This window comes from Rhinolophus ferrumequinum, chromosome 27, assembly GCF_004115265.2.
Source record: "Rhinolophus ferrumequinum isolate MPI-CBG mRhiFer1 chromosome 27, mRhiFer1_v1.p, whole genome shotgun sequence".
NCBI lineage: Eukaryota > Metazoa > Chordata > Mammalia > Chiroptera > Rhinolophidae > Rhinolophus > Rhinolophus ferrumequinum.
In genome coordinates, this window is record NC_046310.1 from 12,407,770 (window position 1) to 12,422,340 (window position 14,571).

At 36.6% G+C, this 14,571-nt stretch overlaps 1 protein-coding gene across 9 annotated transcripts in view; it reads left to right on the top strand.

The window, feature by feature from the left end:
• The window catches only part of DISP1 (dispatched RND transporter family member 1), a 181,883-nt gene that overhangs the window by 64,446 nt on the left and 102,866 nt on the right, over positions 1 to 14,571 (top strand). Inside the window, exon 1 of one of the 9 annotated variants that reach the window (XM_033099538.1) lies at positions 12,578 to 12,600. The exons of the other annotated variants lie outside the window; for them this stretch is intronic. The gene's annotated coding sequence lies outside the window, so the exon portion shown is untranslated. Of the gene's footprint in view, positions 1 to 12,577; positions 12,601 to 14,571 lie in introns of those variants that run through there. 9 annotated transcript variants of the gene reach the window in all.

Here is a 14,571-nt window from a genome sequence, read left to right on the forward strand (position 1 = left end):
GTGACTGGAATTTTGCTCCAATTATAGGGGAGGCAAACCATCATTCTCCAGTTTCATAAAAAGAATGCAGCTGCTGGAAGAGGAGAGCTAAACTAACAGGACATTTAATATTGTGAAAAATGTGTCCTGTTCGGGGGGAGACTTTTCTGTTCAAAAAGATACTGAATTATTTAGCTTGGCAGTTCCAACATGTGAATATTTTGAGCCCCATCAACTGTCATTTCTTTTTCACTGAGTTCAAATGGAAGAATTGAAAACTTTATTCTGACATGTAGTTATTAGATTTCATATAAACCTTTGGCTGAAACTGCCTACACGTTGCTATGATCTGTACATTCCACTTTTAGTGGATAAGTGTTTAATTTTCAAAATTCTTAGCAAATAGCAGAGCTGCAGCCAAAAATTCCTCCACAGAGATTCCTTCCGGCCCAGATGAAACTAATAGTTCCAGGCTGTGTCGCTGTCACTCATTACTAATCCAGGTAGGGCTGCTCACTGTTTTTAATTTTCTTCTTCTGAACTTAAAGGCAGGGTTGGCCTTTTTCCCACGAGAAGCCAGTGATAATGGGCCTGAAATTCCAGCAATTGGAGAACTGGGCCTTTACCACACTGACATAACGAGGCTTTGTTTTAGAGCTAGTGGAGATAAGAGCTTGATGAAAGACGTCATACAACGGAGGGCAGGCATGTAGTAGGGTATTAAGGAAAAATAATGGTGCATTAGGCATTTTCCCCTAAAATTTCCAAGTTAGTATCACGGAAATCCACTATTTCCTACCACAAGATATCCATTGATACCACGTGCCCTTTTGGGACAGAATTTTGAAGTGGACGGACAATATGCTTTTATGTTTATTATAATTCGTGTAATAAAAATAATAGAACAAGAGTGGGATGTCCTCAAGGGTAGGAATCCGTGTTCTGCTCACCTTTGTCCACTGTCTGACATATCGTAAAATCTTAACTGTTAACTGAATGACTGCATTTATGAATGAAGCCATGTTTTGTTTGTTTATAACTTAATTTCGATATAATTTCAAACTTAAAGCACAGTTACAAAATTAGTACAAGGAAATCCCATTCATGCTGTTTACTGAGATTTGCCAATTGTTTACTAAGTTTTAAATTTTTTATATATACATTTTTTATATATGCATAAAACGGTTCATGTTTTTCTGAATCGTTGAGAATAAGTTGTGGACGTTGTGCCCCTTCGACTTTAAGTGCGATGCTTTAGTGTGTAGTTCCTAAGAAGAACATTCTCTCACAACAACATACAGTACACTTTCAAAATCTGGAAATTTAACTTTAATACTGTTTGCTACTCCATATTCAAATTTGTCTATTTTCTCAGTAATATCTTTTATAAGCTCCTTTTTCTCCATCTAGTATCCAATCCAGGATCACACGTTCCATTTAACGGTCATGTCTCAATCGCGTCGTTTCATCTGGAATAGTTCTTTCGCCTTTTTCTTTCTTTCTTGACCTTAATATATTTTGAAGAGTAGAGGTCAGTTATTTTGTAGAATACCCTCAGTTTGTGTTTGTCTAATGTGTCCTCATGAATAGATGGAGGGTGTTTTGTAGTTTTGGAAGAAGAGCCATAGAAAGGATGCTGTACCCTTCTCATACATCATATCCATAGGCACATGATACCGGTCTGTACACATATTACTGATTTATCACTTGTTTCAATTGTATCCAGCAGGTTTCTCCACTGTACCATTGTTGTTTTTCCTTTGCAGTTAATAAGTAATTTGTGGGAGATACTTCGAAACTGTAAATGTCATGTTCCTCATCAAACTTTCACCCCGTAGTTGTAGCATCCATCGTTGCAATCCTTCCATATTTATTAATTGACATTATGCTCTGAGGAAGAGCTTCCCTTTCCTCTTCATTTTTAATTTATATTAGTTAGAATGCATAGATTTTATTTTATTCAAGGAGTTATATTCCTTTGCTATCATGAATTATTTCGATGCTTGAATTCTACCAGATACGGCCTGTGGTCGCCTCTACAAACTTCTCTTCTTCCCTTTTGATATGTCTTCATCATTCTGCGAGAATTTCTGACTTTCTGGTGTAACAAGATGTTCTAGGTCCTTCCTTGCCCCAGCCCTGGACTCAGCCAGGTGCACTGATTCCCTTTAGTGATGAATGGTATTTTAACACCAAGACCTAGGTGCGTGGTGTGCTGATTGGTACTTGTGTGTGGTTGGTTCTAAATCCTCTTAGGTCTCCAATATCTCAGACTGAGCTAGGAAATGTGTGTGTGTGTGTGTGTGTGTGTGTGTGTGTGTGTGTCTAAATTAAAGTTCTAAATTTAAATTAAGTTCTTATTTATCATTCCAGTTCAGATCCAGCACCCCACGACTCATTCTAGTCTTTCCCTGTATGTATAACTCCCATCTCCAACAGTGAGACACTTGGCTTTATGGTACTATTTTATATCCCTAGTGTCTTGTCCAAGCCTTGGCATTAAGTGATAAATGCATGTTTTAACGCTTTAATGAATGAATGAGTAAATAACATAGTCGTGAAAATATCCACACTGCTGTGGTTAATGCCTGGCATGAAGTAGGTGTTGAACAAAACTTTGTTGAACAAATGGTTCTCTTCTCTCCAGTATCTCCATTGTTTACTTTTGAACCAGAAGAGATATGACTCTGTATGAGTACGCTTGTATTTCTACCATTTAAGGCACGGATCCAGATAAATTATTCAGTGAATCTGAGCAGTCTCTTTTGCAATAAGAAAAAGTCATAAATAAAAATCAAATTGTTCTGTAACAAAAATAGTTCCTTTGTTTGGTTTGAAAATCATTGGATACGGGCAGCACCATTGATAAGGTTTCAGTATTTCTAATTACAAATTTTGTAACTTGCAGACTTTGTCTGGCACATTGTTCACATTTGTCAGCTCTGATGATGTGAAATATGTTTTTCATCTGAATTCTCTTCCTATACCCCCTGCTGTCAAAGCAAAAAGAATTTCCACTTCACTGCTGTTTATTATTAAGCTGCTATAAACAAGGATACTTGAAGATAATTTATGAGCCAGTGACTAGAAATTTCTGATAACCTTAAGACTTATTGCCAAATTATATTAACTTTGTGAGTAATCTGGGGGAAAACAGTAGGGTTTCATTCACCTATGCCCTCAAAGGTTATAGATTGACCATTTAGGACAGCCATTAATGATGTTACCTCTTGAAGTGGATTTTTTTTTTTTTCTTAAACCTCAGGAAATGTGGTCTATTTTTCTCTCTGATGTAATTAAAACTAACAACGCCTTGCTCATAAACTCTTAGTTTATCCCTAGGAATTTTCTTGAAAACTATTCTATTTTTGCTTTTTCTATTTACCTAAAGTATGTTAAATGTAGCATATGCACTGTAACGTCTAATATAGAAGTCATAATGTGTGATTTCTCATGAGTTATACTGCCAGAAAAGTGGGAAAGAAACAAGGTCTTTTGCTGGACATAAAACAAAGCCTTATGTTCAGTAAGACTTTTCCACAAAATTGACTGGGAATTGATTATTTTTTCTTTTACAGAACTCTTTCTCCGACACAGCTTCTTTAAACCTTTATAGTAACATTGAGGTTTTCCTCCCCATACTTGTAAGAGGGAGTGCCAGGAGTCTGCATGTTTTAAAACGAATAGAAAAGTCAAGACATTTAAAGCACTTGTCTTGAAAACCTTTGCTGTTTAAAGAAAAACTTAAGTATCAGTTTACTTAATAAACGTCTTCTTTTCCAAGATTACATTTTTGAAAGCAGAGCTCTGTGCCTTCTTATCTTTTAAGTATAGACGTATAAAGCTGAAATCCCAAAATCATTGCTTAAAAAATACTTTGGGGGTGGTGGTAGTATCATATCAGATTCCCTGCTGCCTCAGTTAGTTTATCTCTATACATAGAAATTACTCCAGCATCAGCCTAGTATTAGTGATTTACACACACACACACACACACACACACACTCACACACACACACACACACACACACACACACACACTATTAACTACTAAAAGCAGGTATTCTTGCCAGATTTCCAAAAATATCTCTGTACTCTGAGCCAAAGCTGTGTTTCTGCTTTCTCTGAATTTTCACTTAAGGGCCCCCTGTTGGGTTTTGTGATAAATGCAGTGTCTGCTTTGAAGAGTATAGACAGTCCAGAAACATAACCCACGTGACAGAAGGCCGACTGGTAAAAGGTACTAAAGGAAAGGAAACTCGCCCCCTCCTCCCACCCCCTCGTTCAGTGTTCCCTCAGTGGGTGTGTCTAGCTCTTACCTTTCCCCCTTTAAAAAAAGGAAGAATGTGGCGGGGAACGGGGAGGGGAGGGGGTAAGCAGAAGAAACTGATAGGATTCTGTTTCTCCAATGTTCTTTTTGTTTTTGCTTTTTTGGATTTTTTGGGGGGGAGTGGGGCGGGTGGTCTGGAGCAAATAACTTCTCTCCTTCACTGCCTTTATCCACACCGTCATCTTTCTCTGTGGTTTCTTTTATCTTCATTTCTCTTTATTTTTACAGGAGAATGTGACTCAGACATATGATCAGCATGGTATTCTTCCTATAGTTTTGTATTTCCGTCTTTACATGTTTTTACAGTAAGGCAAAGATAAATTAAAATCCAGGTACATTTTAATATCACTTATTAACTAAAGGTAGTCATGGATATTAAATAGCTCGTTGCCACCCTTTCCCATACATTTACAAGCTGCCAAGCATTCTTGCCAGTGGAAGTGAAAACTCATGTGCTTTTCAGTCTTGAAGAACGCAGCAGAATATTTGTAAAAAATAATGTATGAGTCTTTTAAAAGACATATTAAAATGCAACTAAATTAAGTCCGATTATGGAGAGGGCCAATCTGAATTAGGAAATGGTGTGAGGTACAGGACCGTAAAATTACACACACCATCCTAGCAATGGGCACAGGCCAGGGTGGCCATGTTTCTTCTTTACCTGCAGTCCACTACCCACTGTAGATGCTCGATAAAGATTTGTTGAATAAATACTTTTTAAAGATGAAGATGCTTAATCTAGAAATGGATTGGCTGTGGCAGAAAAAGAGCCCAAGTTTCCTGATGACCATTCAATACTTCCTAAATTTTTAGAAGACATTTTATTATTTTCAAGATCTGTGATAAGTTGGAACTCAGCCAACATATGTAATAATAAGAGATTTTTTTACATATACTGCTTTAATAAATCGACCTTTTTAGTTGTGATTGGCATATTATTTGGAAATAGGTAATTATAATGTTCTTATGAAGGTATTTAAATAGTTTGCTTTCTTGAGTGGTTGAAATATTTTTTCTTTTAATATTTTTTGTGCCGTTAATTTGTTAGTAAACCCTTTGTGGAAGTTACACAAAGGTGTTTTAGTAAACTCCCCTCTCTGGGCTGCCATAAAGTCTGCATTCATTGAACAATATGGCATCATTGACTTTGGTGTGAAGGGACTTCAGCAATTATCTAGTTCTAGCAATTCGTTATTTAGAGGAGGAAATGGGCCTCCAGGTACTTAAGTAACTTGTCCCTGGCACGTCAATGGTTCGTGGCAAAACGAGAAGTGGAGCCTGGGTTTAATGGTTCCCTGTGCAGTATATCTTTATGGCAAGTAATAGACTTCAAACTACCATATGATATAAGCAGTCAGTGTCTTTTGGTGCAGATCTAGCTAGGCAATGATATATGTTAAAATACAGGGCTTTGAGGGGCAGCCTCACAAGTAAAGTTGGTTTAAAGAAGCTTTCTCTCCTCCCTAGCGCTCAGGCCAGTGTGTTGGTTGCAGAGGGAGTTAATGAGGGAGCCCTTCCGGGAAAGGAGAATCCTGAGGTGTTAGGTTACAAACACTTGGAAAGAGTCTGAACGTCTATGAAAAGGAGGGAGAGTGATTATGAGGAGAGTACATTACAGTATGTCCATACTGTGTGATATTTTTGTAGATATTAGAGAGACTGGGTTAGCTCTAATATGCCTACTGATTGAAGGCAAAAGCATGATGGTAGTGAAAAAGGCACGGTGCAGTGTAATATGTATCCTCTCATCAAAATAAAAACAAACCCCTGTCATATATGTCTATATATAAGAGATGTAGTAATCCTACACACATATCATGTTTCCCTGAAAATAAGACCTAGCCGGACCAACAGCTCTAATGCATCTTTTGGAGCAAAAATTAATATAAGACCGGGTCTTAATATAATATAAGACCCGGTATAATATAATATAGTATAGTATATAATATAATATAATATAATATAATATAATATAATATAATATAATATAATATAATACCAGGTCTTATATAAGACTGGGTCTTATATTAATTTTTGCTCCAAAAGACATATTAGAGCTGATGGTCCGGCTAGGTCTTATTTTTGGGGAAACACAGTGGATGAGATCTTTATATATATTTGAATGAGCATGGAGAAATAACGAGGCTGTTAGCATCAATTGTCTCATGGAGTAGGATGTAGAAGACATATTAAGTGTTTCTTCATTTATTGTTATATTGTTTGATTTGTTATAGGAAGCATCTATTATTTTTGTTATTAAAGAAATTAATAAGTACAAGTTAAAATCAATCTATAGCTTTGTGTATTTATTATTATTTTAGTGAAATTACAATAGTGAAGTCAGTTGATAGAATTTCCCATAGAAGAAAAATACAGATTATCTGGATACTGATTGGCTTTGCTCTGGTACTTTCTAATCCCCTGAAATTCTTCTGTAAGAACATCTATACAGAAGGGAGCATCTTGAAGATAATTTTTAGATGATTTTCCCTAAAATCAAAGTTTTCAAATGCTCATATTCTTGATTCAAATAACTTTAAGCATTTTTAATTTTTATTTCAAAAATCTTTTGTATTTAGCGATAAATTGATTAAATTAGTATATTCACCAATGAATGATGAATATTTTTTCCATGTGAAACCAAGGCTAATAAATTCTCATAATGCCATTGATTTAATTAGGACTCGAATCTTTCTTTTGCCAAGAAATGAATTGCTTCGTGTAATTACAGTTTTTATTTTAAAAGGGAACAAAATCAACTCTTTGCATTTTGTGAATTTTCGTAGGTTTTAAGGGTCTGAGCCTTCAATAACTCCAAATAAGTGTAAATGTCCTTGTAATTTTCCAACGTTAGGGGTGCCTTAGGCCCTAAGAGGTTGTTTGTTTGTTTTAAATCACAGGTACTAATAAAAGAAAAATATTTTTGAATGTAAATATTTACTGGGAGTTTGTTAATTATAGGTTTCACATAGTACTAACAAAGCAGTACTTCACATAAAATATAAAAACTAGTCATTTTAAAATGTAAGAAAAATACCAGTAACAATTCGAGTGTATTTGGGATAGAGAAAATGAAATACTCTTTTCTTGATTAAAGTTGGTGTGTTATAATTCGTTGCTCTTGTAGCAAGCTTTCATTTTTTCGTTAAAGTAGCACCAAATTGATGTTTTTAAAACACCATGAGATTGTAACCAATACCTGATTCAAGCACTACATTTTAACAAGTGAATTCTTTCTTTCAGGAGCTAGTAATATCTGATGAACATCTCTGATCTAAAAGCTCATGATAATTTTAAGGATTAGTTGATTCAGGCTACAAAAGAAAAAAATAATTATACATCATGAAACAGTTGTAAAGAAAAATAGAGGAATCTCATCTTCTCCTTGATCTTTTCTATATATTGAGAGATGTAATTTACAGGCCACTAAATTTGCATAGTAGCTTTTCAAATGGAACTTTTTTTTTTTTTTAATTTACTGGGGTGACAATTGTTAGTAAAGTTACATAGATATCAGGTGTACAATTCTGTATTACATCATCTATAAATCCCATTGTGTGTTCACCACCCAGAGTCAGTTCTCCTTCCATCACCATATATTTGATCCCCTTACCCTCATCTCCCACCCCCCACCCTCCTTACCCTCTGGTAACCACTAAACTATTGTCTGTGTCTATGAGTTTTTGTTTCTCATTTGTTTGTCTTGATCTTTTGTTGTTTTTGGTTTATATACCACATATCAGTGAAATCATGTGGTTCTCTGCTTTTTCTGTCTGACTTATTTCGCTTAGCATCATACTCTCAAGATCCATCCATGTTGTCACAAATGTTCCTATATCATCTTTTCTTACCGCCGAATAGTATTCCATTGTGTATATATAAGACAACTTCTTTATCCATTCATCTATTGAAGGACATTTTGGTTGTTTCCATGTCTTGGCCACCGTAAACAAAGCTGCAATGAACATGTCTTTATGTATAAATGTTTTTAGACTTTTTGGATAGATACCCAGGAGAGGGATTGCTGGGTCACACGGTAATTCTATTCGTAATTTTTTGAGGTACCTCCACACTGCCTTCCATAGCAGCTGCACCAGTCTGCATTTCCACCAACAGTGTATGAGGGTTCCTTTTTCTCCACAGCCTCTCCAATACTTGTTACTATTTGTCTTGTTGATGATAGTCATTCTGACTGGGGTGAGGTGATATCTCATTGTGGTTTTTATTTGCATTTCTCTGATGATTAGTGATGTTGAGCATTTTTTCATATGTCTATTTGCCATCAAATGGAACTTTTAAAGTTAACCCTTCATGAAGAATTCTGACCATCTCTTATACCTACTATTATTATAACTCTAAGTGAAAATTAGATAATCAAGTTATAGGAAATCATTACTAATTTTTGGAGGGTGTAAGGTGAAGATAGAAAATGAGAGAGCGTTTTGGGTTTATACTGGGATGAGGCTAGTGAGTCTTTTAGGTTGGGCCTTACATTTATATCGGGCCTTAAATTTAAAGTTCTTATATTATCCCCAATTAAGGTTACATACACAGTCACATGGTTTTTGTCTCTGTTACAAACATTAACCTATAAAATATACTGTAAATTGTTTCCATTCTGTTTTGGCTTTTTTTTTTTTTTTTTCCTTTTCCATATACTAGGAGCCTAAAAATAGTAGAACTGGCCAGAGCTTCTCTTGACTTCTTAGAGAGGCGGAGTATTTAAGGTAGGAAATAGCTCCAGAAAACACTTATTAAATACCTGCTATAATGAATTAAAATTAAAAGAGTTCTTGATGTTGCTATTGCACTTGAAGATATGTACATGATTCTGAAATTTGCCTTGAAGAAAAAAATATGTGAGAACAGCCAGGAACATTCTGAAAAGAAGAGTTACTAAGGGAAATTTGATCTATCAGATAAGAAAATAGGATAGTAACATACCTACCTCTTAGGATTGTCATGAGAATGAAAAGGTATTATTTATTTAAAATTCTTAGAATAGTGTCTGACATACAACAAATGTTTAATACATTTTTAACTGCTATTCTTATTTCCCTGATTTGATTTTATAAACAGTAATTGCTTGTTCTGTGTATATGGGGAGAGGTATGGTTGATCAGCCAAGATGTGGGACGAAGAAAATAAGATTCAGCTCTTGGAGTATATAATGTGATACATTTTCAATCTTTAATAAGTAGATTAAAAGTGAAACTAGAGTACCAACACTTTGGTGAACCATTTTGCATTTTCTATGTACAAATCCTTACCAACAATTTCAATTCTTAGTGAAATATAGTGGTGAAATTCCTGCATATATACAGGACACGTATATAAATAGGTTCATTGCAGCCCTGTCTGTAATGTAAATTATCAAAACTACCTAAATGTTTATCAAAAAAAAAGGTAAATAAAATTTAATGTCTTCATACTATGGAATAGAATTTAGCAGGTAAGAGTGAAATAGAGTTGTATGTGAACATAAATCTTAAAACAGCATTGCACTGAGAAAAAAAGAAAGTTGCAGAATGATAGATATGATATGACAGAATTTATATAAAGTTCGAGAACATGCAAAACAGTACATGTGGTACTATGGACACATATGTAGTAATAGTATATGATATTCATGGACATGAAACTCCCCAGTTCAGAATGGTGGTTACCTCTTACAAGGAAAGAGAGGGACTAAGATCCCAGAATGCTGCACAGGGACTCCACTTGACTTGTAATATTTTATTTAAAAAAAAAGGCAAATAAGGCAAAAGATTTTTATAAAGATTTTCATAAAGCTGGAAAGCAAGTCCATTGGTACTCATTATATTAGTCTTTCTTTCTCTTAAGTTTGAAATATTTCACATGCACACAAATTAAGATAAATACATGGAGCTGTTGTAAAAGAATGAAGGAGAGGGAAAGAAGGTGGCTTCTGGAATCAGAGGGGCATGAAGTGAGTGGTCCTCGCTGCTGCTTGCCTCTGTGGCCTTGGGCAATTTGCTTTACCTCTCTAAGCTTGTGACCTCATCTCTAAACTGGGGATAATAGTATTCCCCTCCCAGTTCGTTATTGTGAGGAACACATAGCATGCCTAAAAGGCCTTGTGTAGTTCTTGAGGTGCGGCAGTGCCAAGCCCTGGGAATAAACTACCATGAGCAAAAGCAGACGCTGTCCCTGCTCTTACGTAGCTCAGAGTCTAGTGGGGGAGATCCATGAGCTATTAATCACCCAAACAAATGCAAATGGCCCCTGTAATGTATGTCGTGAAGGCCCGGTGCACGGTACTAGGAGTCCGTCTCATAGGGGGCATACTGGACTGTATATTTGTACCCCCACAATTCACCTATTGAAACCCCAAGCCCCAATGTGATGGTATTTGGAGAAGGGGGCCTCTGGGAAGTAATTAGTTCTTGATGGTGGAGCCCTCACGATGGAATGAGTGCTCTTAGAAGAGACATGAGAGAGCTTGCTTCATCTGCCCGCCCCCGCCCCCATGGGAGGGAAACCAAGAAGGGGGCTCTGGTAGGGCCCAGGGGTGCTGGCTCCCTGGTCTCGGACTTCCCAGCCTCCAGAGCTGTGAGAAACAAACGCTGGTTGTTTAAGCCCCCAGTCTGTGATATTCTTGTTGTAGTAGCCCAAACGGAATTGGGACAGGATGATTGGAGCTAGTTGGGGAGGCCGTGAAGGCTTCCATGAGAAGTGCTGAGTAGCCGGTTTTGAAGAAGAGCAGGAGCTGAGAGAAGGGAGGGTGGAGTGGTCCAGCCCTGGGGAACAGCCCTGAAGTGCTGAGGGGGAGCGCAGCCAAGAGAAGGAGCCCAGAGGAGGCCAGTGGGATGGAGTGGACAGTTGCGGGGACAGAGGGGGTACCAGAGAATGCTGAAGAAGTGGGTGCGAGCCCGATGTGCAGAACTCTGTAGGCCCTGTTGGGTCATTTGGGGTGTGAACAGAGCCGTGGAAGGCACTGACTACTAGTAAGCTAGAGTTCCTTAAAATCAGGGCGCACTGAAGAAATGCTTGAAGGGCGGTCTGGAAGCAACATTAAACAGTGGGACATCCTTGGGGAGTTCCAGCCATCAATATGCTGAACTGGCCCAGAGCAACCAGAGTTAGTGTTGACGAATTTTTAACACAAGACTAGAGTTATGAGGCAGAAGCTGCCTGCACACATCAGCGGGTGGTTTTAACTTTTACGCAATTGGAAAAGAGTGTTGGTCACCCGTGAATCCTTTTTCCTAATAACTACTCACCTTAATGTTCATCGTCTTTAAATATAATAGAATCTTTTGGTGTACAGATTCTAAGTTTAACTCCCAATACAGTGAAAGCCTAAAATAAATAGTGAACCAGTACTAAGGAATTTAACAGTATCCTCAGTAAATTCCACGGGGTATAACCACTGTACCAAAATGACCAGTGATGCCCTCCCCCCACCCCACTGAAGTACTTCATACATGAATGTTGTCATACATGAGTGTTTCGCATACATTAAACAATCGCTTGTTGAGGGTTTCCTGCGTCCGAGGCACCATGCTACGTGTTACAGGGCAGGTAGTGATCGCTAAATGAGCTCATTGGTGTGGTGCATCTCATTCTGCAAGGTCACCGCCCTCACTTCCCCTGCTGTGGGGCTGCCCCCCTTGGTTTCTGAGGCATTTCACGAGTCTCCTCCAGCAATAAAGGGTCCACCGGAAATTGGATGAGAGAAGGAGAAGGGTGGGGGCTGGGATTCAAAAATCCGTTAAAAAAAGGGGGGGAAAATCTCATTCCTCTTTGGTCACATTTAGAGGATGCTAAGGAACTAACTCATTCTGAAAACTGGTAAGTGAAGGGAAAGAATCAAGGACTTAAAGTATAAGTTTACAAACAGAGAAGTACAAAGATAAACATTTGTAATGGCTGTATAAAATTCTATTGTGTGAATGAACCTTAATTTAATTTATTTAGCTGATGGATAATTTGTTTCTATTTTCTTCTCTCACCTTTTCTTCCTCCCCCTCTTTTTCTTCTCTTTCTCCTTCACTAAATAAAGAATAGTGCAAAAATATTTTTGTGTATATTGTTTTGATGAATTTTTAGGTTTGTCATAGGGTAAACTGTGGCAACGGGATTTCTGGTTAAAAGGCAAATATTTTTAACTATGAGTTGTCCTCTAAAAAGGTTAGCACCAGTTTATACTACCCCCCACAGGTGAACAGCGTCCATTTGCTCACACTTTTGCCAGTATGAGGTAACAGCAAACTTCAATTTAGCCTATGTGACAAGTAAAAATAGCATCTGAATGTTTTGATTTGAAGGTAATTTAATTATGAGTAAATTAATATGAATGTATTATTATCAAGTTTTGTAAATTGTCTGTTTACCTTTGTGACTAGTGCTTTTTCGTACTCATTTCTAACCAGGAGTCCTTAGGTTCAATGCTTAGTTTGGCTCCAAGGTGCTCACAGACATTTGGCGTTATAAGGAGGCAGTAGGTGTTACAGAAAGGCTTCTATGGGAGGCATTCTGCTCCGTGATTAGCTTTACGGGGAATAATCTCAGCATAGATGTCCTATGGGAAAGATGGGGATTATAATCAGGGATTATACTGATCGACTACCACACTTTATGGAGAAAGCATCTTTGTAAATAAAGTAGTGTGGAAATATAACGTGGTTTTTTGAACAAGGTTTGCTTATTTTTGAAAACAAAACCTTCAAATGTCCTGTTTAATTCTTAAAGATCTTTAAGGGAGCTTCTGTAATCTTAAAAAATTAATTTCAGGGAAGCTGCTGCGATCTGCCCTGTAGTATGAGTAGCGTTGTGATTTTAGTATGACTAGCATTGTGATTTTTTTTAGCGCTGTGTGTAAGGAGACTGAGTGTAAATACTTGCTTTGGGGGTTATAAATAAAAGAAGCATTTTAATTAATGTATGTTTATTTGGCAGTTTGATTTTTATTTTTGCTTCTCTCCTTTTAAACTATTAAAAACCTTGTCCTATACTAGATTAGGGGCTCTAACAGTTTTACCTTACACTGAAATTGGCTCTCTCAGAGAAGGACTTTTGAAGACTATTACGTAGTTTTTCAATTGTGCTTGGTAGTGTAACATTTGTTTAAAAATAGAATTATTTAATATCTTAAGTGACAGTCCATTCTCTGGCAGAAAGACACCTGGCTTAGTTGTTTAAGATCTCCCTGAAATATTTTTGCTTTTCCATTTCTATTGCCATATAAAATACAGTGAAGTGTTTTAAACCCAAACAACCACAATTGATGGCCATTTATCACACTTGAGTATGTTCAGCATTGATTGTTAAAAAGTGGCGAGTTCTGTGTTGGTGAAAGAGGTAGGAATGATGAAATGAGTGAAATATGTCCTTTTAAAGTAACCTCACGTGATATCATGTAATGACTTGAAAGACTAGTAAAGATATTTTGGAAGTTATATAAGGAATGTCCATATATTATAGAATTTTCAATCTTGGTGAAATGCAATTGTCTAATTTCCCCCATACATTATAAAGAATGTATTTTAAACTTGAAGTCATTTTTTTAGGACATAAAACTCACAAACAAAAGGAGAAGACAAGAAAGCCAGCTAGTAATGCTGCAGTTGCATCAAAATGGGGAGACTGATATCCATGAAATATAAATCGTTAACAATACAGATTGATAAGGAAAAGACCAAAATCTTAAGAGATAAACAGGCAGTTCACAAAAGAGGACATATATATATTACTATTATATGTATAAAGAGATTTCGTTTCCCTAGTAACCAAAGAAATGTAATTTTAAAATAAGACCCTGTTTTCCCCCATTAAGACTAACAGAATCTGTTTAACACTCCGTGCTGTTGAAGATTTATTGAAATGAGCATTCTTGCATTGCTTGTAGCACATAGATAGGCAGAACGTTTAAGAGAACAACTTCATAATCCATATCAAGTCTCCACTTCTAGGAGTCTTAACGAAATAATAAATATGCAAAGAAGTCATGTGTAAAGTTATTCACTGAGGTATTTTTTAAAATTATAACAAAAATCAGAAACAATCTACATGTTCAACCATAGGGGGAATGTTTGAATAAATTATGAGGTATTTACATGGTGGAATGTTATACAATCATTGTAATTTATATTTATGTAATTTAAATTAACTTGAAAAAGTGATTGTTATGATATTAAGTGGGAAGAATGCAGAGAGCACAACCTCAGTTATATTTTAAAAAGAGAAACAAACATGGGCCTATGGAAAAGACTGGAAATACATGTGTGAAGGTGGTAAGG